This window comes from Amblyomma maculatum, chromosome 10 (assembly GCF_055883805.1).
Source record: "Amblyomma maculatum isolate TAMU_Amacu chromosome 10, ASM5588380v1, whole genome shotgun sequence".
Taxonomy (NCBI): domain Eukaryota; kingdom Metazoa; phylum Arthropoda; class Arachnida; order Ixodida; family Ixodidae; genus Amblyomma; species Amblyomma maculatum.
Genome location: NC_139353.1, coordinates 105747051 through 105769970, shown reverse-complemented (window position 1 = coordinate 105769970; position 22920 = coordinate 105747051).

Here is a 22920-nt window from a genome sequence, read left to right as displayed (position 1 = left end):
GCGGGTGTGTGCGGCGCTCGCTCCGGCGAGCTCGTGCGCGCCCGCTCTCACTAAAGCCCCTCAATAAACTAAAAGTAGCGCCAACATGTGAACTGCGGCGGTCCCGGCTGCTGAGCCGACACAAACCGCCGCTATCGACGCGGGGTTTGTGGCGGTAAAGACGAAGCGGCGCAGGAAGCGCGCGCAAAAACAAGAAGGAGCGGAGATCGACACCGACTCCGAGGGTACCTCCTCCCAGGCTAAGACCGGACGGCCTGCTGCCAAGCGGGTGGTCGTGGCGGTGGCACGGAGCCCCTCCGACGGGGACGAGGAACCTGGCGCGACATCTTCCAGCCAGGACGAAGGTTCAGACATGGAGCAGGAAGTCAGCATTGGTGAGAGGCAGCATTCTATTTCTCCTCCCATTGAGCTAGCTCCCTGTTTGCTATGTAAGGGTAAGGGTTGTGAGTGTTTTGCTGAGGCCGATGAGGCAGAGCTTCCCCCCCCCGTCCTCACCGTCCGTAAGGTCCGCTTGCTCCTTCTGTGGCGTGGTTGACTGCGAATGCTCTCAGCGTTCCAGTTCCTCCTCGTCCTCGTCTCCTTCCCCCTCCACTTCCGACTCCTCTGCTAAAGAGGAGTCCCCCCCCGACCGTCAGGTTGGGGCAGCCCCAGGTTCTCAATAGGGTGTTTATTTTTCCAGGTCTCTTGCTCCGATAGTTCCGCCTTTCGCGGGTTTTCTTTTCCGTTTATTAGGTTTCTAGGCAGCTTCTTTCTCAATTCATCATGGCATCACTCACATTAGCTACTCACATTAGCTACTTTTAACTGTCGTGGCATGTCCCGTCGTCCCAAGCAAGCTGAGATCCTTCAGCTTGCTAGCTCTAAAAACATAGATATTTTGGTCTTGCAAGAGACCGACATCCATCGCCTTGGCCAGATCAGGAGCTTTGACAGAACATTTGGCACCAGGTCTTACTGGAGCTATGGTGCGTCGGGTTCCCGCGGCGTTGGTATTATCCTTATGCCACGCTTCCGCGGCTCGGTTTTGCGCCACTCCAGGGATGCTGAGGGCCGCGTCCTGTCTGTAGACCTTGATTCTGGCATTCGCATAGTTAACATTTATGCTCCGAACAGAGGTCGTGATCTGGGTGCCTTCTACAAGCACCTTGACTCCCAGCTAATAGGTCCATCCAAGATAGTTCTAGTGGGTGATTTCAACTGTGTCCTTGACAGGGCGGATCGCCTCTCTTTTCGAGGCACTCCGCCCAAGGAGAGGGATAGGCAGGGGGCGCGTGCACTTAGGGAGCTGGTCGAGGAGCTAGATTTGGTTGATGCCTGGAAGGTGCTCCGCTCAGGACAGTCAGGGATGACTTGGACTGGGAGGCGCCTTCAGAGCAGGCTAGACCGCTTCTACGTCTCTCCAACACTAGCCTCCGGCATGCACTCCATGTGGTCGGTCCCCTCCGCGTTGAGCGATCACAAGTGTGTCATCCTTCGCTTCAGTGATGGGATCCTGGTCCCTCGCGAGAAGGGGACCTGGCGCCTCAACTCGCGGCTTTTAGAGGACCAGGAGGTTGTTAAGGAGGTCTCTGGTATTCTTCGAAACTCTCTGCAGTCCAACCTAGGCTTAGACGGTGTCGGATGGGATGGCATTAAGGCAGATGTGCGTGACTGTTTCAAGGCAGCGGGAATGAGGCGGGCACGTGAGGAACGGCAGGAGATCACCCTTGTCTCTGATGTCATCCTCCTGCTTTCTAAGCCTCTTTCTGCTGGCCAAGGGGTCACCGAAGCACTCGCCTCGCAGCGCATCCGGCTCCGAAAATTGCTCCAGCAACGCTGGGATGGTCTTAGGGCTATGGCGCGAGCTGAGCGGTGGGAGAGGGAACATTGGTGCAGCAGACACCTCCTCCGACGCCGCTTAGCGCGCACAGAGACTTCCCTCACTGAATTGGTAGACCCGGTTACGGGGTCCATCTCCAACACTCCGGATGCTGTTCTTAAAGCAGCACGGCAGTTTTATTCCGTCCTATATCAGGCTCCAGCTCCAACCACAGCTACTTTTCCACTTGAATCCCCCTCCAAACCATATCACCTATCAGGAGCTCCCTTGGATGAGACAGAATTAGAAGCGGCGCTCAAATCGTTCCACAGAAATCGTAGCCCAGGTTCGGACGGCCTGACTGTTGAGTTTTATGTCAAGTTCTGGAAGCAGCTCGGGAAGCCTTTCACCGCTCTTGTAAACAGGCTCCTGGGTGAGGGGACGCTCTCAGGTACTCAGAGGGAAGGGCGGATCACTCTCCTTTGTAAGGATGAGTCGAGACGCACTGACCTACGAGCCTGGCGTCCCATCACGCTCCTGAACGTCGACTACAAGCTCATAGCCAAGTGCCTGTCCTCTCGGTTAACTTCTTTTCTTCCAGACATTATAGGTCCATATCAGGCTTGTAGTGTTCCTGGTCGTTCCACTCAGCTTCACGGTTTTGCCCTTAGGGACCTTTTCCTCTGGGCTCAACATAGAAATCTTCAGGGTATTCTTTGTTCGTTTGATCAGGAGAAGGCTTTTGATGTTGTTAGTCATCCCTACTTATTCCAAGTCCTGGAGGAAGCTGGTATAGACTCTGATTTCCAGCGCATGGTCAGAGCTCTATATACCAGGCCAGTTTCAGCCGTTACTGTGCTAGGACGCACCTCTGAAGTTTTTGACGTGGGCCGTGGAGTCAGGCAGGGATGCCCCCTATCTCCTGCCCTCTACGTGCTCGCATTTGAACCCCTGTTACAAAGGCTCTCTCGAGACAGTCGCATAGCTCGCTTTCCGCTCCCGCCAGGTTCTCCACCAGCTCCCATCTTTGCCTATGCAGATGACCTAACCATTGTCGTCCCGGATGAGGCTTCTGTTTCCTCCGTTCTGGATGTCATGGAGGTGTACTGTAAGGCGAGTGGGGCTAAGGTTAATAGGTCGAAGAGTGCCACCCTCTATTTTGGGTGTGCACCATCCAGTCCTCAGCCCGCTCATGGTCTTCCCGTGAAGGCTGAAGTCCGTCTCCTTGGTTTTTATTTCAATTCACAAGGCCTTTCAGATAGGAATTGGTCCTCTGCTCAAGAGAAAATTGAATCGAGGGCAAGAGAGTATGAGAAGCTCTTGTGTCCGCTTACGGCTCGAGCCACTATCACTCGGTCCCTCCTGTTCTCGGTGCTGACCTATGTCGCTGGCGTAACACCTTTGTCAGCACGGACGAAGCTTCACCTGGAGCGGATCCTTTTCCGTTTCTTGTGGAGTGGAGCTCCTGACAAGGTCAAAAGACTTGTGGTGAAGCTGCCTAGGGAGAGGGGAGGCCTCGGCATCTCCGACCTTGGCATCGTAGCCTCAGCCTTGCACGTCAGGTGGACCCAAGTGGCATTGAACTCGGACATGCCTCTGACTCAAAGCCTGACTTCGTTTTTTCTGAGTACTCGACTCCGCCTTTTCGCCCAGAGCACATATTCTCATTGCGTGCCACGATCGGGCTCTCCTTCCCCTTTTTATGCTCAGGCAGCTACCTGCCTTGAGCGTCTGCGTAAGGAGGAGGCGGACATTGATGTGGTTTCGGTTCCCCTAAAGGAACTAGTTAGGCTTCTGACTCCCAGTCTCCCCCCTCACCTTCGTCTTTACGACCTCGCTAATGTTAAGCCCAGTTGGCGGTATATCACAGCGGATTTTTTGGAAGCAAGCAGAGCGTCCTTTATGTACCGCTTCGCCAGGGGAGTCCTCCCCATTAAGGCGCCGGCGTTTACACGGACCAGCCTGCGACCAACTTGTCCGACTTGTGGTGGTAGAGAGGACACTGTGCACATATTCTCGCAGTGTCTCCTTCCTGAAGCGCTTCTCCGTCGTGTAGCTAACCTTTTCCAGCTTCCGGGTATACCGTACCAGACCGTGCAATACCTGAACCCGTTGCCAGGCGTGGCCGTTAACCAGTTCGTCCTCTTGCTCGTGGAGTGCGCGTACCAAGTATGGCTGGCACGCTGCGCGGCCGCATACAACAGCAGAGTTCCGGGCCTCCATGAAGTAATTGCAAAAATACGGAAAGAGGTCTGGTTCTGCCTGCAGCGGGAACGTCGCATTCTTGGCGAGCAGAGGTTCTCGAAGGTTTGGTGCGGACCGTCTGTGATTTTTTCGGTTAAGGGTGGAACACTCTCTGTGTCATTATGATTTTCTCACAGGGATTGGTTGTCCTTAGTGACACTTGTGCTGTCATGAAGGTTCGCCTCGTTGGCTCGATGCCACGATGGCGCTGCAGGCCGTCTTTGCGTTTGATGACACTCACTCCTGTGAGGGCATCACGCGGCGGCCCCCTTGTCCGGGTAGGACCCTCACCTCGAACTAAAAAACTCTCCCAGACCCCACTTGGCCCTGGGGGGGACTTTGCCGGAGGTGTTGAATGGATGATGATGGGCTGATGAGTTATGTGTGACTCTGGGGCACGGCACCTCCGGGTGCCAATCCCCCTCCCCATCTGACAACGGCAAAGTTTGCCGCCCGCCTCCTCTCCTGCGCTCTCCTTCGTGGTTCGACCCTCTCATTGGCCGAGCGCCGTCACGTGCGCGCGCGCGTTTTTTTTTTTTTTGCTGGGCGTGCAGCTTCCTCCTTTCCAGCGGGGCGGGCGGCGCGCGCGCGGCACATATCGCCGTGTGTTTTGCTGCCACGCGGACTGCTACTAAATCGTTCCCGCTGGCTATTTAATTTTTTTTTCAATCATGTTGCGCTCTTTGGCCGGCGGCTGATAGAAGCACGGTGGTGAAGGCGAGTTCAACCAACGCAGACATCGCGTACAAATGGTGTCACGCACTGACAGTTGAAAACGGAACCGTTTCAGCGCAAAATATAAAAAAACTGCTACCACGCTTCTCAAGTTTCACGGTAGCTTACAATTCAGTCCAACCTGCAAAGAAACCACACAGACTGCAGCTTCCGCAGCCTAGTTAATTTTTTTTTTCAAGCATGTTGCGCACTTTTGTCAACGGCTGACGGACTCAAGGAGGTGAAGGCGAATTAAATCGACGCCAAAATCGTGTACGTATGGTGACACACCATGGCAGCTGAACACGGCACCGTCTCAACGCCAAATATAAAAAAAAATAACTGCTACCTCCCTCCCCAAGTTTACCGGTAGCTCACAAGTCAATCAAAGCTGCAAAGACTCCACACAGACTGCAGCTTCCGCCGCCTATAGTTAATTTGATCTGCAGCTGAAGTTGAAAATACATGGAAGACAGCTGCTGCCACACTTCTCAAGTTTACTGGCAGCTCGCAATCCAGTCAACGCTGCAAAGAAACCATACACAGACTGTTCCAAAATTGTTCCTGTCCGCCGCCTAGTTACAAATTTTATAAAGCATGCCGCTGAGTGGCCAAATGTGACGAACTACGGACACACGGAGATGACGGCGAGTTGAACAAACGCCGAAATCGCGTATATGTGGTGTATGACACTCACAGCTGAAACTATTCTGGCAGGAAATCCCTGTCAACATTCGGTAATTATGTTTCAGTAGTGAGTAATATTTTAACCTGAACACATTGCGACAAAATGCAAGGCTCTGGTGAGACCCGGCGCACGGCTGCCTCGATCGGCGCGCGCGCGGCGCTGATCGAGACGGCTGTGAAGGGCGCCAGCTCCGGAGAGCGCGCGCTAGTCGCGCACCCCGTAGGTGGCGCCACGGTCGAAATGCGAGAGGAGGAGCGGCGCCGCCGGAGGAGGAGAGAGGAGATGGCGCTACTTTTAGTTTATTGAGGGGTATTAGCTCTCACCGAGCGCTCGCTCGCCTTCGCCTCCCTCCGGCGCTGGCTCGCCCTGCTCGCCCCGTCGCAACTTCCGTCCTCCGGTGCTCTGGTTGTTACCGGCGCACCTCCCTGGTCCTTTGGATCATCCCTGCTGGTTCTTCCAGCCCTCCAGCCGAAGCGGAGCCCGGACCCGTCTCCCAGCCCAACCCCCGACCCTTGGGCGTGCGAGTGCGTCCCGTGCTGCGGGCGTTGCCAGGTCTGTCCCTGCCGCGTATTGGCAAACCATATCCCGTAGGAGCACTCGAGCAGACGACGCTCTGACGCGCAAGCACGTGACACAACGTCACTTCCGCGAGTAGCAGCGACGCTGTTTCTCCCTAGCGCCTTGTGACGAGACTACTCATGGTTTTAGTTTCGTTTCATGCAGGGCTCGCATTTACGTTTTTTTCCCGCTGGTGTTTGCCAAAGGTACTCATGTTTCGGTGTCGTTTTCGCGCAGCGCCCGTATTTTCGCACGGCTGTCGGCTGAAGTTCACGTAAAAATAACGCGAATTGCCGTCGGCTAAAAGTTCGGTCACGCGATCACGTTAATTTCGGTCCAGTGACCACTGCGCGGGCTTTTTGCTCTGGTGTTCTGTAAACGTCGGTCGGTTACCGGTCACGTGTTACGTAAATTTCAGTCCAGTGGTCACTTGCGCGGCTGTTCTTGTTCTGGTATTTTCTGGAATCGTCGCTCTGCTCAGCTACACCCCGAAGTTTGCACTTCTCCCCATCCGCATAGCTCCACGCATTTCGTCCGGTGCTTCTGGGTTGTACGCACGTGCACTTGGCTCATCCGTTGCGCGCTGCGCTAGCCAGGGTGATTTTGTGCTTGGCGAACTTGTGTGTCAATTGCGGATAACTAGAGATGATGGACGAGCTCCCAGAGCCGCTCGAGCTCGTAAAAGATGAGCTCGCGTCAAAAGGGCTCGGATCAGTGTATCGCGCGAACCTGACAAACGAGGCAGCCGTCAACGAATGGCTGGAAGCCTACAGCGTCGAAACCAACAAGTCTTGGATTGTGCAAAAGGTTCAAAAGGATGGAGAAAGATACGTACTTTGCCGATCAGCCAGTATTGCTCATAGCAGTATATTTCAATCATTGTCAAATAATTTATACTCGGCTAGTGCTATATGTGGGTTGAATTTCAGTCAATTTAACAAAAAGTGGAGCTACATTTCTCACTTATACACTGGAGTCGAAAGTACACAAGCGCAATATATTAGGCGATAGTTTCCATGCAGACCAATGCAGTTAACTGGCAAGCGCGAGAGAAGAGGCTTTTGAAGGAAGTCATCACCTCGAAGCTAAATGACTAATTGTAGAAATGATGACACAAAGTGCTAGTCACATGCCGTCAATCTGATAACTTTCCCTTGTAAACGTTCGTAAAATCAGTTTACAGAAAAAAAAAAAATCTTAGCCAAAGAACTTATACTGAGTGAACATCTAGTGAATATCTGCCGGAAATGTTAATAATATATCATTATAGTATACATTATAATGTCCACGTTGAAGAGAGTAGAAAGTGGACATGTACCGAATACCCACATATGCCCACACATCTCTTGATGAGATATTAAATGATATTCTGTAGATATGTAGTCAACATCTTTTTAGGGATCAGAGCAATTGCTGAAAAGTGCCAAAGAAGATAATTGTTTATCCAAGGTAAAAATTTCCTACTGGTTTCTTGCGGGGATCCTACTAGTTCCAGTAGTACTGGTTTATAAACACATTCCCCATAGCCACTGGAATCGGTAGCGGCTGAGTCTCCCTGCAGAAGGTCGGTTGGGTGCATTGGTTCTGGTGGGCCTGTTGACCTATGAAAATCTTGGTGCAGCAGCTGCCTAGGGCCGCACTATCAAAATGAAGACAAGGGCAAAGGTTTCATAAGTATGAATCATACTTTATTATTTTCCATGTCTACAAAAGTTCTGAAATCTGCGTGGACACTTTTGTCTTGCTGTGTGGTACTGCTGCAGGTGTTCCAGCTTCAATCAGATGTTGCAATGAAGTTAGCTGCACAGCAAGATTTTTTTCAGAAAAACATACAGCACCACACTACTTTAATTTGAATATCAACAATTTGGAAAGCAGCCATTCAAGAACAATGCATTTGGATTACGTTTGTGTACTTGCATCGCCAAGGGCTTAGATTACTTCCAACCAAAGCCATCATCTCAGCTTTTAGACATTAGTTGATGGCATGGTACCCTGCCAATTTAACAGTCAAACCATTCCATATGTGACACACCACAAATTGTTAGTGCTGTGCTTCGCATGCTATACAGCTGCTTACAGTGTGATCAATCATGTTTCTGTCTAGTTTGAGCTTTTTCAGAATCAGTGCGTGGCGAGCCTGTGTATGCATTTGGACCAGAATATGAGAGTGAAAGTGTGTGCAATGACAACTGGTGCATGTGGAGAATATGCACGTCATGTGTTATATGTCGACTATGCGAGACAAGTGCAATCCACTGTGTGCGTGGTCTTCTCTATAACTCGAACCAATTCACTGCACTACAACATTGTCATCAACCATTTATATCCTCATTCTCCTTTTATTTCCCTTTTCTCCCTTCTCTAGTGTGGAGCAGCACGCTAGGGTCATATTGCTGCTGGCTGAACTCTCCACCTTTCTTTTCGTTGAATTATTTTCATCGCTATCTTGCTTATTCACTGTGCTTTTGGCCTCCTTGCAAACACAAATGTGGCTATTTGCAATTCAAAGTAGGTTCTTTGATGGCTGCATGGCTGCCCAGTGTCATTTGTAGAACTGAAGTCACATCTGCCACTTTTTCCTGCCAAAAAGTTGAAGGCATTTGCCAGTAAAACAAACTGCTTCTGCATAAATGGTTTACAATGTATTGCTTGCCGTGCATTTACTAAACAGCAAAGGCATTGTTTCACCTAAGTTTAGAAGCAGTGTATTTCAGTTTTGTTTAGTATAGTGTCCCAAGTTGACTTAGTCTTTGCAGGATTCTGTAGTGTAGGTCTCCGGCTCATTTTTGACCAATGATTTTTTTTTAACATGCACTGACATCACACAGTAAATGGGTGCCTTACATTTTTCTCTATCAAAACATGGTCACTATGGCTGGGATCGAACTCAGGTTCCTCAAATTTAAATGCCTAAAACTGGTTGTTTCATACTATTTCCTAGACGACTTTCATCGGGGTAGCCTTGTAGTACCTAATTTACTATAGCCACAAGTCCTTGTAGTACCTAATTTACTATAAACACACTTGTGGCACATGATGATGACATTAACAAGCGTTTCTTTGAAATGTTGGATTGCTAGCTGACCAGTGTGCAAACCATAAGGGAGTGATGTCAAAATACTCTGGTTCTCCCCTCTTCAAGTGTTGCTATAATTTGTGAGCTTAATCCTTTAATTTTGTAGCAATGATTCCTTCTTCAAAAAGATTGGTAGGCATAATGGTGCATGTACAACATGTCACCTAATTCAGAAGCTTTTGAAGCGGCTGTAAGATAGTTTGGAATTCAAGTTAGCCAAGGTCACTTTGAGATGTATACAAGGAATAAACAGTTGTTGTGAAAACCAGCACTTATTTATTTGACTCAATATTGATCTGCACCATTCTGCGTAAGCATGTTATGGGGTGCCCACAACTTCAAAAATAAACACTGTTGTTTCTTCTTGCCATGACACTTGAGCAGAATACCAATCACATACATAAAGAGTTACAAAAAACAAATTACACAGCATGCTATGCCACTGCCTCTGCTTAACAGGTGCAGTTAAGTTAGCTATTGCGCTCAACAAATGCCTATTCAACACAGTGCTCTCAAACAAGCGTGAGTACTTTAAGAGGGTGGAAATTCTGGCTGGTTGGTGCATGATCTGTGGCTAAAAACAGCGCTAACACGAGAGGAAGCAGACGAAACAGCATCGTGTCCCCTCTGCTTCGTCTCTTGTCAGCGCTGTTTTTAGCCACAGAAGCGTGAGTACTTGGTTATCGAGTTCACCTAATATCCCACTACTTTCAGAATCAATAGTTTGACGTCGCCAGATTATGGGCTTCAGAAAAGGGCGGTTGCCGCTATGACCAGGGCGCCGTAATCATGCATGCGTTCACAAAACGAGAGCATGTTTTCATTTCAAGGATTATTACCGCTAATTTCAGAAAACTGGCTTCGCTGTTCCAGCATGTTGCCATATAGAAACATTTCCGTATTTAAATGCCGGAAACTGGAAAAAGAAAGAAAAAAAAAAACAATCCTGAGTGAAAACAGCTGCTCACAAGGTAGCATAAAATGAGAGACGGCCTTTGAGATGTAATTTAGCATCGGTAGTAGTCTACATTTGCCCTTGGGTAGGCCAGTAGCTTTAGCATCCTCAGCGAAGACCCCCGAGCAGCGATGCAGCATCACAGCAAATGTTGCACAAATACACCACGTAACCAACTTTTTTTTCTCTCTTTTTTTCCCCCCTTTTTACCCCCCATATTCCAGCGGTGCTTATCTAAATATTGCAGTGCTACTAACCAAGGCACTTTCAACGATTAGTGGCTCCAAGGCGAGCTCCAACGGCGCTGCGCAGCTTTCTTGGAATCGACACACTTGCACATCCAGCACCAGCACAGTCGGCATCCAGCATGTTTAGGCAGCAAAAGTTCAGCAGTCGTGGCTTCACAAAATCGCTTGCTGTCAGAGTCAAACACCAGACTTCGAGATGACGGCCAAGACACTTGTTTCGAACTGCAAACATCACAGTATCCAGCATCCAAATGGCATGGCTTGGGCCACTGCATTTATAAAGCCTCAAAACTGCGGCCGCAGCCCCACAGGCACTACTACTAAGCCATGGTAGAAGGATACGCGTTTGTCTGGTTAACCAACGCCCCAACGCCAGCGTCGGCGAAGCAACGGCGCGAGCGTGTGCACCGCCATCTTCGTTTGGCATAAAAAAAAAATAAAAACAAGCAAAAAAAACAACTTAAATGAAGTGACGTTGTGTCACGTGCTTGTGCGTCAGAGCGTCGTCTGCTCGAGTGCTCCTACGGGATATGGTTTGTCAATACGCGTCCCTGCCAGCACACCCTCCTCCCTTGAGGAGTTATCGGTGCGGCCCCCTTTGACCTTGGTCTTCGCCTGTGGCGCACCGACGTCGCCCTCGCCCGAGGCGAGCCCCAGTGCTGGAACGGACTCGTGGTTCTTCGCCAAGGCTCCCTGCTGCTCCTTCGGGGGCACAGTCCTGCTGGCCCATGCCAGTTTCCCGCTGACCGCAAGGTTCGCGGGCCTCGGCGCATCCAGCGTCACCTGCCGCTTCTGCGGCCCTCCCTGCTGCTTCGGCAGCAATCCCGGGATCTTCCTGCTCTCGGGCCTCGACGCGCCGCCCTTCCCGGCGGTCCTTCCAGCGTCACCCGCCGCGCCTCAGCCTTGGCTGAGGTACCACTGCGGTCCCTTCCGCTGCCTCAAGGATTTCCCAAGAGACAGTGTCCCGTGTGCCTCTCGCGCACGGGCCTAGGAGTGCCATCTCCCGAGATGCCCCTACCCGCCGCGCCGCTGCCAAGGCAGCGGTTTGCCAGCGGTCCTCCCAACTGCCACCCGGACTTTCCGACGTGACAGCGCACTGCAGACCCTCTGCAGTCACCCCGGCGTCCTGATCTGTTACAGGAAAAGGACGCTTGCCGAGCAGCATGCTGCTCGCACCAAAGCCGAACCTGCACTGTGTGGTGACTTACCTGTGGTGGCTGTGCTTCTTCTGTGTGCTACCCGTTGGGCGCCCAGGATAGCCCTCTGTGTTCTGCGGACCTCGTCGCAGTGCTGCCGTTCTTCGGCCCCCGACTCTGCGGACTTCCTCGCGCGTCCTCCCCCCTCCCCTCCCTACCCTCCCCTATCCCATTCCCCTGGGCACCAAGAGTGCCGCCGCTAGCTCAGGCTGGCATACGTCGTGCCCAGTACCCCATCCCCCATCATCATAGTATCCACCACCACCACTTCGTGCGTGCGCTCCTGGCGCGGCTCTGCTCTTTTCCTTGTCTTTGCCCTCTTAGCCACGACCACCCCTTCTTTTTCTTTAATACCCATTCCCCGCGTGGTGCAACGGCGGTGATTCCCTCAATAGAGGAGACAGTTGAAAGCACCACGTTACCCCCCTTTCTCCCATTCCAAACTAGAACATCAATCCTCCTCCTCCTTCAAACGCACTTTCTCGGCAGTGAAATACTGAATTGTCCCAGAGCTGTGGCTTACTGGCTCTATATTCCAAGAGGACAATTTATCCCACAAATGTGCGCACTGATGATTACAGAATATATACAGAATTAAAATGTCTTCGATGAAACACACAATTATTTTATCACACAATAAAAAAACGTTTTAATCAACCGTATCTAATTTAGCTACATGTAATTTCATCAGCCAAACATTACACAGCCAATGCCAAAAAGTTCTAAAGCAGAGGACAAGTTTTCCGCCTCCGTTTACTCGGTGCCGAATTGTCGTCTGTTTTTGCGCTATGTTAGGAGAATGGATGAAAGCACAGACACGTGAATTCACTATTAGAAATAGGTGTACTTTCTTTTGCAAGAAATATAAATGTTTTCTCAAAAGCATAAAACAAAAACCGCTAGAAACGCAGAAGACAAGAGATTTCAAAGCAGGCGGCAATCTTCGCGCCTCTGTTGTGTGTGCCGCGTTGTTGTCTACATTTGCACGACGGAGTAGAGCCGCACGGTGGTGGTGCATGCTCGTATACTATAGGCAGGTCATTAATTTCGCATGAACTTTAAAGGGACACTAAAGACAGCCAAAGATGGTATGAAAATCTAATAAACTACATTTGGTGACACTTTCGCCGCATATCCGGCAGCAAAAAATCGAATAATTGCTGAGATATTGCGATAAGAAGTTGAGGTTTTTTCTTGTTCCCGCCGGTCGAATTCAAACTGTGGCCTCCAACTACGTAGTTGGAGTTGAGTGACGCACACTATGACGTAAGCAGAGACTCTGTGATAGCTAGCGAGCCGGCGCGGCCCGCGGCGTCGCATCCCTCAAGGGCCAACTTGGCAACGGCGAAATAAATAAAACGATGAAGGCAGTAATTTACCGAGCGATGGGCCCATAAAGGAAGAAAAAAACAGCGCTTGTAATGCACAATACTTTACATGTTTCTCAAGCTTTTGCGCTCCTTCTTGCACTGTGTATAAACAAACCGAGCCCTCGGTCATCGCAACGCTTCCTAACAAGTTTACATACAAATAAGATTTAGTTACCAGCAAAATAGTGTCCTCGCTGCTGCGCTTGTCAGTTTTGGAGCTTCGTCGCACTTTTTTCCTTCAAGGTTTGTGCTACAGCTCCGTGTTCAGCGAAAATTACGCCCACGGTAGCAGAACATGACCGAAGGGCCGGCGCCACAACATTTGCCAGCGCTGTGAAATTCCACATGTTAAAATGATTCCAGTGCACAATATAGTGCGCATAGGCATCCAGAACATTAGAGAGCAGGCAGCATGCGCCGATGAGCAAGAAGTTGTAATCTTTAGACCGGCAGCAGTAACACTTTATTGTAAATGGGGTCATGACATAAAAACTAGAAATATTTCCAAGGTTCTTGTGGCGCAGCGTAGCTGAGCGGTTAGCGCCGAACGTTACGGAGCAAGCAGTGGCGAGTTCGAGTCTTGCCGCTTGTTTTTTTTTTACAAATAGATTTTTTTTTAACCTTTTGTAATGTATTTCTGGTGCTTCGTTATTTTTAGTTTTTACTTTTTACCCGAGGCCCTTTTTTTTCGCCGGGCGACGAGCGCAATATATCGACGCTCTCCTTGGTATGAGCGGTAAGTATGCCCCTTTTGTTTACGACGTCTGAAAATTGCACGTTGAAGGTCTTGTTGACGCAGTATATGTTGGTCAGATGTGCCATGATTTAGTGAACAATTGAGTGATAATGCGTTTTTCCTTCGGTACTTAGCATATGTATGCTTTTCGTGGCGTACGTAGCTGCAGTCAAGCGGTCAGGTCGCAGTCGAAGCGGCAACGGCGGCGATATGTTGGCGCAGAAGTGTGAACGAAGGAGTGTGTCGGCGGTAGCGGATTTCGCTCGCTCGTGTCTCCGAATGCTCAAATGGGAACCATCGAGGCGCATCTGCTGCCCCAAGCTCGTAATTCAGGCGCTGCAGGTTCAAACAAACTATCCGAGTGCGCACGAAATGCCTGAGCCGAAACATAACCAAAACTGAAGTGGGCGCCTGTGGCGCCTCCAAGTATATTTTTGTATTTGCCTTGCAACGTTTACGTCGTCTTTTCACCGTCGTTTACGTATGATAAAAGCGTATTATCATCTTTGAGAAAAAACGTACTACCGCATTCAAACATGCAACGTAATTCGCATTTGTCAGCCTCCGGGATCCCTAGCGCGTCACGTCGTTTGTAGTTGCGAGCCTCGGCCGTTTGTCTGTGGTGGCGATACCTGTATTTCTGTTATTCTTCTTTACTACCTTATAACAGCTCTGTTTTCAGTAAGAGTGGTCTTTTTGTAATCAGGAACTGGCATTCTATCGATGTAAACCCACTTCCTTTCTCTCTTTAGTGTCCCTTTAACGCGCATTATTTTCTTCCATGGTAGCTGACGAGCACTGTCCTGACATCCTAATCGGGCACCAAAAACGGGGACCACCGTTCGAGCCTCCAGGTGCACCAAGAAGAAAGAATAGCAAAGTCTCCGAGCATGACAGGGCCAGAATTCTCGAAGTGTCGAGGCGTGGAGGAGATGTGAAAAATTTGGCAGACGCGCAGGGCATCAATTTAAAGACGGCGAGATCCATTGCAGCGAGCGATAGAGATGCGTTGAAGAAAGGCGGAACATAGAATAAATTCGGAAATACGGTAGTAACGGCTCTAAAGAATATTGTATATAACAGCCCTGCTTTCACGCTAAAGCAAATAAAGCAAGCAATGGAAGAAGAATTGCCGGGAATCGCCATCAGCACACCACCAACGGTCTTCACCACCATAGCGATCGAGGCGGGGGAGATGAATTCAATCCTCTTCCTGACCCCCCCCCCTAACCCCATAACACCAAAGCTCCGCCCGAATAACAAGACAAGAAGCAGAATCTACGGCCCAACAATGTCCCCCGCAGGCCAGCACCACGCCGTCGGCGACAGAAGGGTCTTTATCCGACCAGCCAGCAACTCCTAAAGCGCCGCCATCGCTGGATGACGCCGCTCAAGCAGTCCATACAAAGGAGCATGGCAACAACCCAGCTCCAGACGCCCAGGCAAGAGCAGGCACGTCCACCATGAACGCCCCACCCTCCCACACCCACCAAGGCACGAGCGAAAAGGCAAAGCGGATTCAAAACTCGCGCCTGAGCACGGACGCCGCCCCTGCTCAACAGAGTCGCCATCATGCACCCGAAAAGGACACATATGCGGCGCCGCTTCCCCGCGACGACGTCGAGGTCTCCTTTCCCCCTCTTCCAAAAGAAAAAGGCAACAACACAGCTCCAGAAGCGCAGGAAAGAGCAGGAACCACCAACAACAAAGCCACACCCCCCACAGCCAGAGAGGCACGAACGACAACCCAAAGGGAAAGCGGGTTCAAAATGCAAGCCTGAGAGCGGACCCCGCCCCTCCTCATCAAAGCGGACATTATGCATCCAAAAAAAGCACCCATGCAAATTCCGGGGCAAGGCCCCGCCCTCCAGCGACGCGGAGGCCTCCTTTTCCCCCTCTCCCCTCCCACCGTGCAGCAACAGGCCGACCGGCCTCCTCCTCCCCCGGAGCAGCGGCTGCAGCGCCACCAGCGGCCGCATTCCATCGCGTCGTCTGCTACTGCTGCAAAACATCTCCTTGCACCGCCGGCTCGCTTCGCGGCGCCGAAACATCACCGGTCGCAACAGGCTGGCCCCAAAACGATCCTTATCCACCCGGTGGATCGACGGGCCAACTTTGTCCAGACGTCAAGGGATGCGATCGCCGCCGAGCTCTCCAAACAACCAGGAGTGGCGCACGTTCGCGTCAACATCAGGCGCAATGTGGCGGCGCTGTCGCGCACGGTCGAATGAAGTTTCGGGTGCACTTACATCAACACCTTTTGCCCCTAAATTTTCCAAAAAACTATATGTACCATTTTATGCAGCGTGCCTTTGAAAGCTGTAAGCAGGTATAGCGCGACCTGACGCTAGTGCATGGCAAACTGTTCAGTGGATATTCTGTCAACCGCTGCCGTTTTCGTTACGAGCAAAAGAGGCACTGACGAAAATTCATAGTGTTTTAAATCATGATTTAACACCGCTAGCAGAAAAGAAGGATTAGTGCAAAACACAGTTGGTTCAGGCGGGAAAACTTAAAGGCAGAGAAACATTACCTCATATCACCGCTTTTTCAACTTTTCATTTCACGGCCACTACCACGGAATGAGAGAGCGCGCCCCTGCATTTAGTCTGGCCGCCACACGGTAGAGTGAATAAAACTTCTGTACCGTGGAGTTTACAACCGAGGTCAGAAATAGCTACTGGCCTCTCACTATGGTCACCTTAGCAGCTGTACTTAACTTGCCTTGGCGGCAATCCTAGCGGCGTAAGTTGCCAACACCCAATAGGCACGTACAAGCACAGACGTAGCCGATTTGAAATGCAGTTTTATTTTCTGGGAGACATTGGTCTATGTGTAACTCGGCACTTTTTACAAATCTTCATGCAAAGCTGCCCGTATAAAAGTTATGGCGGTCGAAAGCAGCACACTCTACCCTTTGTATTTGCTGCATATATCGGGCAGCGTCGAGCAACAAACTGCGCCGAGGGTCCTTTTCAGCCATTCCGGGAGGGGTGGTTAGCACCATGCCCCTCCGCTCGCTGAGGAAAGCTATGACTTCCGACTTGAACTTCGAAAACACTACCTATATTATAGGGTTGAAAAACGGGCTGTAAAGAGGCAGCCGCTTGATCGAGTGCATCTGACTAGCCGAGCTTGCTTCCGCACGACTGTGAGCTGGAGTGTTGTCGAAAATAAAAACCGCTTAAGAGCCAGATTCACTTTCGACATGGGCTGATATGTTGCTCAAAATGTCATTGAACACGACCAAGTGAACCTTGTCGACGGCCGTCCAATGTATGACACCATTTGCTGACATGCAGACGATGAAGAGTAAGGTTTGCTCCTTTGGTGCCAGTGGTCGTCTTCCCCGCAGGCTGTCCCATAACTGCACGGCCGAAGCTCCTTGAACACCGTATGTTATAGTTAGTCTCATCAACGTAAACCCTGCACAAGCAAGGTTCTTCACACTGCAGCCATTGCGCGTATGTTTTGCGGCTGCGTTTCACGTCGTCTCTATTGCAGTCTTGGCCTCTGAGTCACCAATTTCTAGGAGTATTCGTGCGAATCCAGTAGACGATCAACGCTACTTGTGTTGATGGCGATTCTCTTCAATCCTTCTTACACCGCTTGATTTATTTGCTTTAGCGTGAAAGCAAGGTTGTTATCCACAATATTCTTTAGAGCCGTTACTACCTCATTTCTTCGATGTTCCGCATTTCTTCAGCGCTTCTTTATCGCTCGCTGCAATGCAACTCGCAGTCTTTAAATTGATGCCCGCGTGTCTGCCAATTTTTTCACATTTCCTCCACGCCTAGACACTTAGAGAATTCTGGCCCTGTCATGCTCGGAAACTTTGCTGCTCTTTCTTCTTGGTGCACCTGGAGGCTTGAACGGTCCCCGTTTCCGGTGCCCGACTAGGATGTCAGAGCACTGCTCATCAGCTTCCATGGAAGAAAATAATGCGCGTTAAAGTTCATGCGAAATGAATGCAAGCATGTAGACTGCCATCTGCTTACAGTATACGAGTACGCACCATCACCGTCCAGCTCTAATCCATCGTGCAAATGCAGACGACAATGCGGCACACACAACAGAGGCGCCAAGATTGCCGCCTGCTATGAAATCTCTTGTTTTCTGCAAGATTTTTTTTATGCTCTTGAGAAAACATTTCTATTTCTTGCAAAAGAAAGTACACCTATTTCTAATAGTGAATTCACGTGTTTGTGATTTCGTCCGTGCTCCTAACGTGGCGCAAAAACAGACGAAAATTCAGTACCGAATAAACGAAGGCGCAAAACTTGCCGTTAGCTTGGGAAATTTTTGGCATTGGCTTTGTGACGTTTGGATGATAAAATTACATATAGCTGAATTAGGCATGGTTAATTAAATTTTTTTAATTGGGTGATAAAATATATGTGTCTTTCATCGAAGACATTTTAATTCTATATATATTCTGTAATCAGCCGCGCCCGCATTTGTGGGCTTATTTGTCAGTAAGCCACACAATGCCCTCAGACTACTTTCTTTTTTTTCTCTTCCTCCTCTTCTTCTTTTTTTTATTTTTGTATGTTTAGTATCATCAATTCTTCCTTTATATATTGCATAAGGTCCCATGCACCTTCTGCAAAGGCCCTTCCTTCCCAGCCTATCTCTTGCATTTCAAATAATGGCCTCAGACTACGTTTTTATTATTATTACTATCTTATCTCCTCCTATATTATCCCACAAGGCTCTTTGCCCCTTCTGCAAGGCCCCACTCCTCCCCCCGCGCGCATCCAATTGCTCCCATAAGCCTCTATGACATTCCAAATCTCCCTATCAGCTTTTCCTTTTTTTTTCTCTTTCTTTGTTTTCTTTTCCCCTCTCTTTAAACCTCACAATTATCTCTACGCGCGGCACGTCCCCGCTTCAAAATCCACCAATCCTTGTTGCACGAGTGTTTACCCTTCAATGTTTGGCATTTTTTCTCCAGGGGTCTTCGACATCGACTACCCATATATATATATAAATTATTTATTTATTTCAAAAAGTTACATACAAATACGAGCCTGCCCAAGCCAACAATGGGCTTGTGGGGCAGCGCTCGGCATAATGGAGCAAACCCAGGGGCGGCACAGTAAGTCAATTGCACAAGACTCAAACTAAAAACTAAAGAAAGGCAGTAAGTGGTCGCGTGGACGTAATGTTCTGGCGGGGACATACGCGAGGCAACTCATTGTTCCATATATAGGAAAGGATTACTGTTTCTTTGAATAACAGCCTGAACGAGGGCATGTGCGAGGATGAAAAAAGACCGGGATTGTTAGTAATGTGAACACCATACATCACCGCCCGAATTATGGATTTTAGTAAAGAATCAACTTTATTGCGCCAAAACACTGAACAGAAATAAAAAGAACAAATTTCATATCTCAGCACACTGTACCGCAATGCATGTGCTATTGTTTTCCTTACGTAAATTGGGCATAGTGCTTTAATAGAATACAGCAGGCAGGCTATTTTGCGCAGCCTTTCACAAACGTTAGCCAAGTGAGTGTTCCAGGACATGTTAGAATCGAAATGAATACCGAGATAATTGACACTTGAGAGGTATGGGATAGGAGAGCAAGAACAATTGTTACACAGAGGAGAATGAAGAAACACTGGAGTGATGACAGGAATAGATTTCAGCGGATCGTGAAAACATACTAATTTAGGTTTAGTTTGGTTAATCGAAATTAAGCTATTACGGTACCAACTGATAACATTTGTAGTGTCAGTTTGTAATTCAGCCACGGCTTGATGGTAATTAGTATGAAGAGATACTAAAAGCGTGTCATCTGCATATTGAAACACCCGACAGTGAAAAATTGCTTGACTAAGGTCATTACCGGGCAAGTTGAATAAAAGGGGAGCTAAAATGGACCCCCGGGGTACTCCAGCGCTCAAGTGCCTAGGTTTGCTTTAATAATTTCCGAAAACTACTACTTGGATTCGACCGTGCAAATAATTCTCAAGGAAAGTTAGGAAAGGCCCTCGGAAGCCATAGCTATGAAGTTTACGAAGTAAAATTTTATGGTTTGCGGAGTCAAAAGCTTTTGATACATCTAGAAATAATGCACAAGTGAACGCACTAATTTCAAGAGTACTGTTAGGTTATCGGTCAATTCATCTAATGCTAATCTAGTGCCACGCCCACAAGTAAATCCGTACTGCTTAGGCGACATTATGTTGTGCGCATCAATAACGCTCTGCATTACGTGAAAAATATGCTTTTCAAGTATAAGAGCAATGCACGAAAGTATCGAAATTGGCCTTTCGCTCCCGCTTCCTCTCCACTCTTTCATTCAACCTTCCCCTATACTCGGCCCCGTTGCGGTGTATCCCTGCACGTACAGGAGACAGTTATAGGGCCGTGTAATCCCCCCCTTCTCTTCCCCCCCCCCCCCCCCCCCCTGAACAAGAATCTCATTATTATTATTATTGGAGGAGCGCGCGGTGGCGGCAGCTAGAGACGGCGCGGGGTACTAGCGTGCGCTCCGAACTACAGAAAGAAATGCGACGAGACGCACGTGCTGCCGCTCGCGGGAGGAACAGGCTCTAAGATTGGCATGCGGCTCATAGCTGCAGCGCCAGTGCGCGGAACTCCCTCAACTAACGTTGCTATGTGAGCGGCATGCAGGACGCAGCGCCAGTGCGGGGAACTCCCTCAACTAACGTTGCTATGTGAGCGCCAGTGCGGGGAAAGCCCCCAACTACCTGTGCTATGTGAGCGGTGTGCGGAACGGAGCGCCACAGCGGGGAAAGCCCTGGCGCTGTGACGTTGGCGCTGGGAATAAATGTCAGCGACAGGCGGAAAGAAACACCTTGGATACGAGCGCCGTGGAACAGACGCGCTCCGGCCAAAACACAATGACATCCTCCGTGCAATATGCCACTGACGTGTTTACGCGACACAGCCGATATATGTCTGTAATGGGGGGCGACGCTCGGCCTTTGCATTGCCGTATTAACGGCGACACGGCAGTTGTACGCAGACACTACAAATGGGGCAGCGTGCGCATGCACCCTTTTACGCGCATGTTCATTAACGCTGCGCCCTACTCGACGCCGCAGATCGTGGGCTTCACGTTCCTGGACGTGCCCAACATGATAGAGTCTCCCTGGTTGGGGGCGGCGTTTCGTTTGGACGTTGCGCCGGGCGATGCGCGCATCCCGAAATTGAAGGTGGCTCACGAAGAACATTGGAAGCACGCCGAGCGCAAATACGCGGCGTGGCGTTGGCGCATTCTCGACGACGAAAATCGCAGGGAGGTTACGTTAGCCAACCGAGTTGCAGCCGAAAGCGTGGATGGAGTTCGTATGATTTCCTACAGGCCAGAGAACGCCCGCGTTGGCTTTACGACCGTGCGGCCTCCCGAGGGGCTTCCGCGACGACTGCGCCCGGTTAGCTCAGAGGAATCCATATTGCTCGGCCTACGAGTGGCGGCGAACCCGTGGGGGTTGACGTGGGTTCCGTGCGACGGAGCGCTGCATGCGGTGCCGCTTTTTGGGCCTCTGGCGGCGGTGGCCGAGCGCCGTTTCGTCGAACTGGGTGGAGACAACGGTCGGCGTAGACTCACGCCCGGCTACGCAGTGTGCCGCCGTCAATTCGTCTTTAGCCCCGAAGACGCGCCGCATCCGACGCACCTGATCGTGCCGGGCCCACTACGCACCAATTATCCCCTGACGGGGGTGGTGTCATTTGATCTGTGGGGCACGATGAAACACGGGCTGGTGCAGATGGGCGAGTACGCGCGGGAATTTCTCCCCGAGTATTGGGCGTCTACTGCGTTGCCCGGCGGCAGCTGGACCGAAGCGCCCAACGAGCACCTGCTCCCCGATTACGACGTGAACGCTTGGCTAGGCGACTCGATTTTCCCATACGATCCAACGCAGCCGCTCCCCACGGGATACCGCACGCAAATGCATTTGTTGGCCAACCCCAATCTGGCCCGCTTCGTGTACTGGCTGCAAACGAGCAGGCCGGCATTGTGGACGCAGTCCATCAAGGGTCTGTTCCCGGATTGCGATGTTCCTGTTTGCGGTGTGCGCGAAGCGGACCTGCGCTCCACAATACTGGTTGTCGCGTCGCGTTTCGAAAAGGACAACGCCAAGGCGGCCGCCTGGTCCAAGCGTATGACCGACGAATTACCCGGGCCAAAGCGCGTCGCGTTACTTTCGGGGGTGGGTGTGCCGCGCGTAGCTGGCGATACCGTCAATCCCCTCGTGGGTGTGCACAATCAAGAATGGAAGGAATGGATCGATCCTGACAAGGTGCCCGAGTTCAGGCCGCCTCCGTTGCGCTTTGTGCGCAACGCAGAACTCGAGTCGCGCGCCGAAGAAGAAGCCTGGCGCGTGGTCGAGATTTGCCGGGTGCGAGCCCGAACTGTGCCTCCTTCCGGCGACAGCGGAGCCAAGGCCTGGTTGCGGCGCATACTCGACGAGAATGCGCCGTTCTGGAAAATGTACGAAGCGCTGTTCTACGCATTCGGATCCGAGGAACTGTACGACGCGACCCCGTACGAAACAGTGGCTCGCTATTTGCGGCGGGAAGAAGCCGTGGCGTTCAACGCCGTCGTCGACCCCCCCGTGAAGTCTCATGCGTCGTCCCTCTTGTCCATGTCGACGACATGCGGAGTCGGTGCGATGGACGTGGCCATGCAGCTCGCGCATCAATGCGGTCGCTTCGGCGCGCCGCTCATTTCCAATAAAAATCACGGCTTATGACTTCTCCGTGCGTCCCTTGATTCATTGTGAGTCCGCGCACGCCCAATGGCGGACACCGAGACAGTGTTGGGCTCTCTACTGGGAGCTGGCCAGCCTACACTCTAAAAAAAAAGAGTGTAAAAGGAGGGTAACTTCGGGATTTATGCTATCTGAAACCGCATAGCTTAAATATACCCTGCGCAATCACCCGCACGGAAGACGTTAGTCTCTCTCGCATGACTTTACACCATTTCGTCCCTGCAGCTCAAGCAAAAAAAAGTTTGCCGCTTGTTTCTTCTTTTTTTTTTTTTATGATGGTAACCGGTTTCAAGCTGGGTGCGGCTGTGTTCCTACTTCCCGTCCGATGTCCTTTCAAGAGCTACCACAAAAGGACCCCTCGTTTTTCCCCGGAGGAGGTGGGGAATCGTCGAAAGTTGGGAGCATCTTATCTTCTTACAAAAAGCGGTGCCTCCCCCCTTCACCCCCCCCCCCCCCCCGACACCCGTCCCGTCTTTTGACTCCTACGCGAGCTTGACCGTGGAGAGAGCAAGGCCGAACTCAGAACAAGGGCGGACAGACAAGTGTGTACGCTGCAAAACAGGGAGAAAGGGGAGGTGAGGGGGAG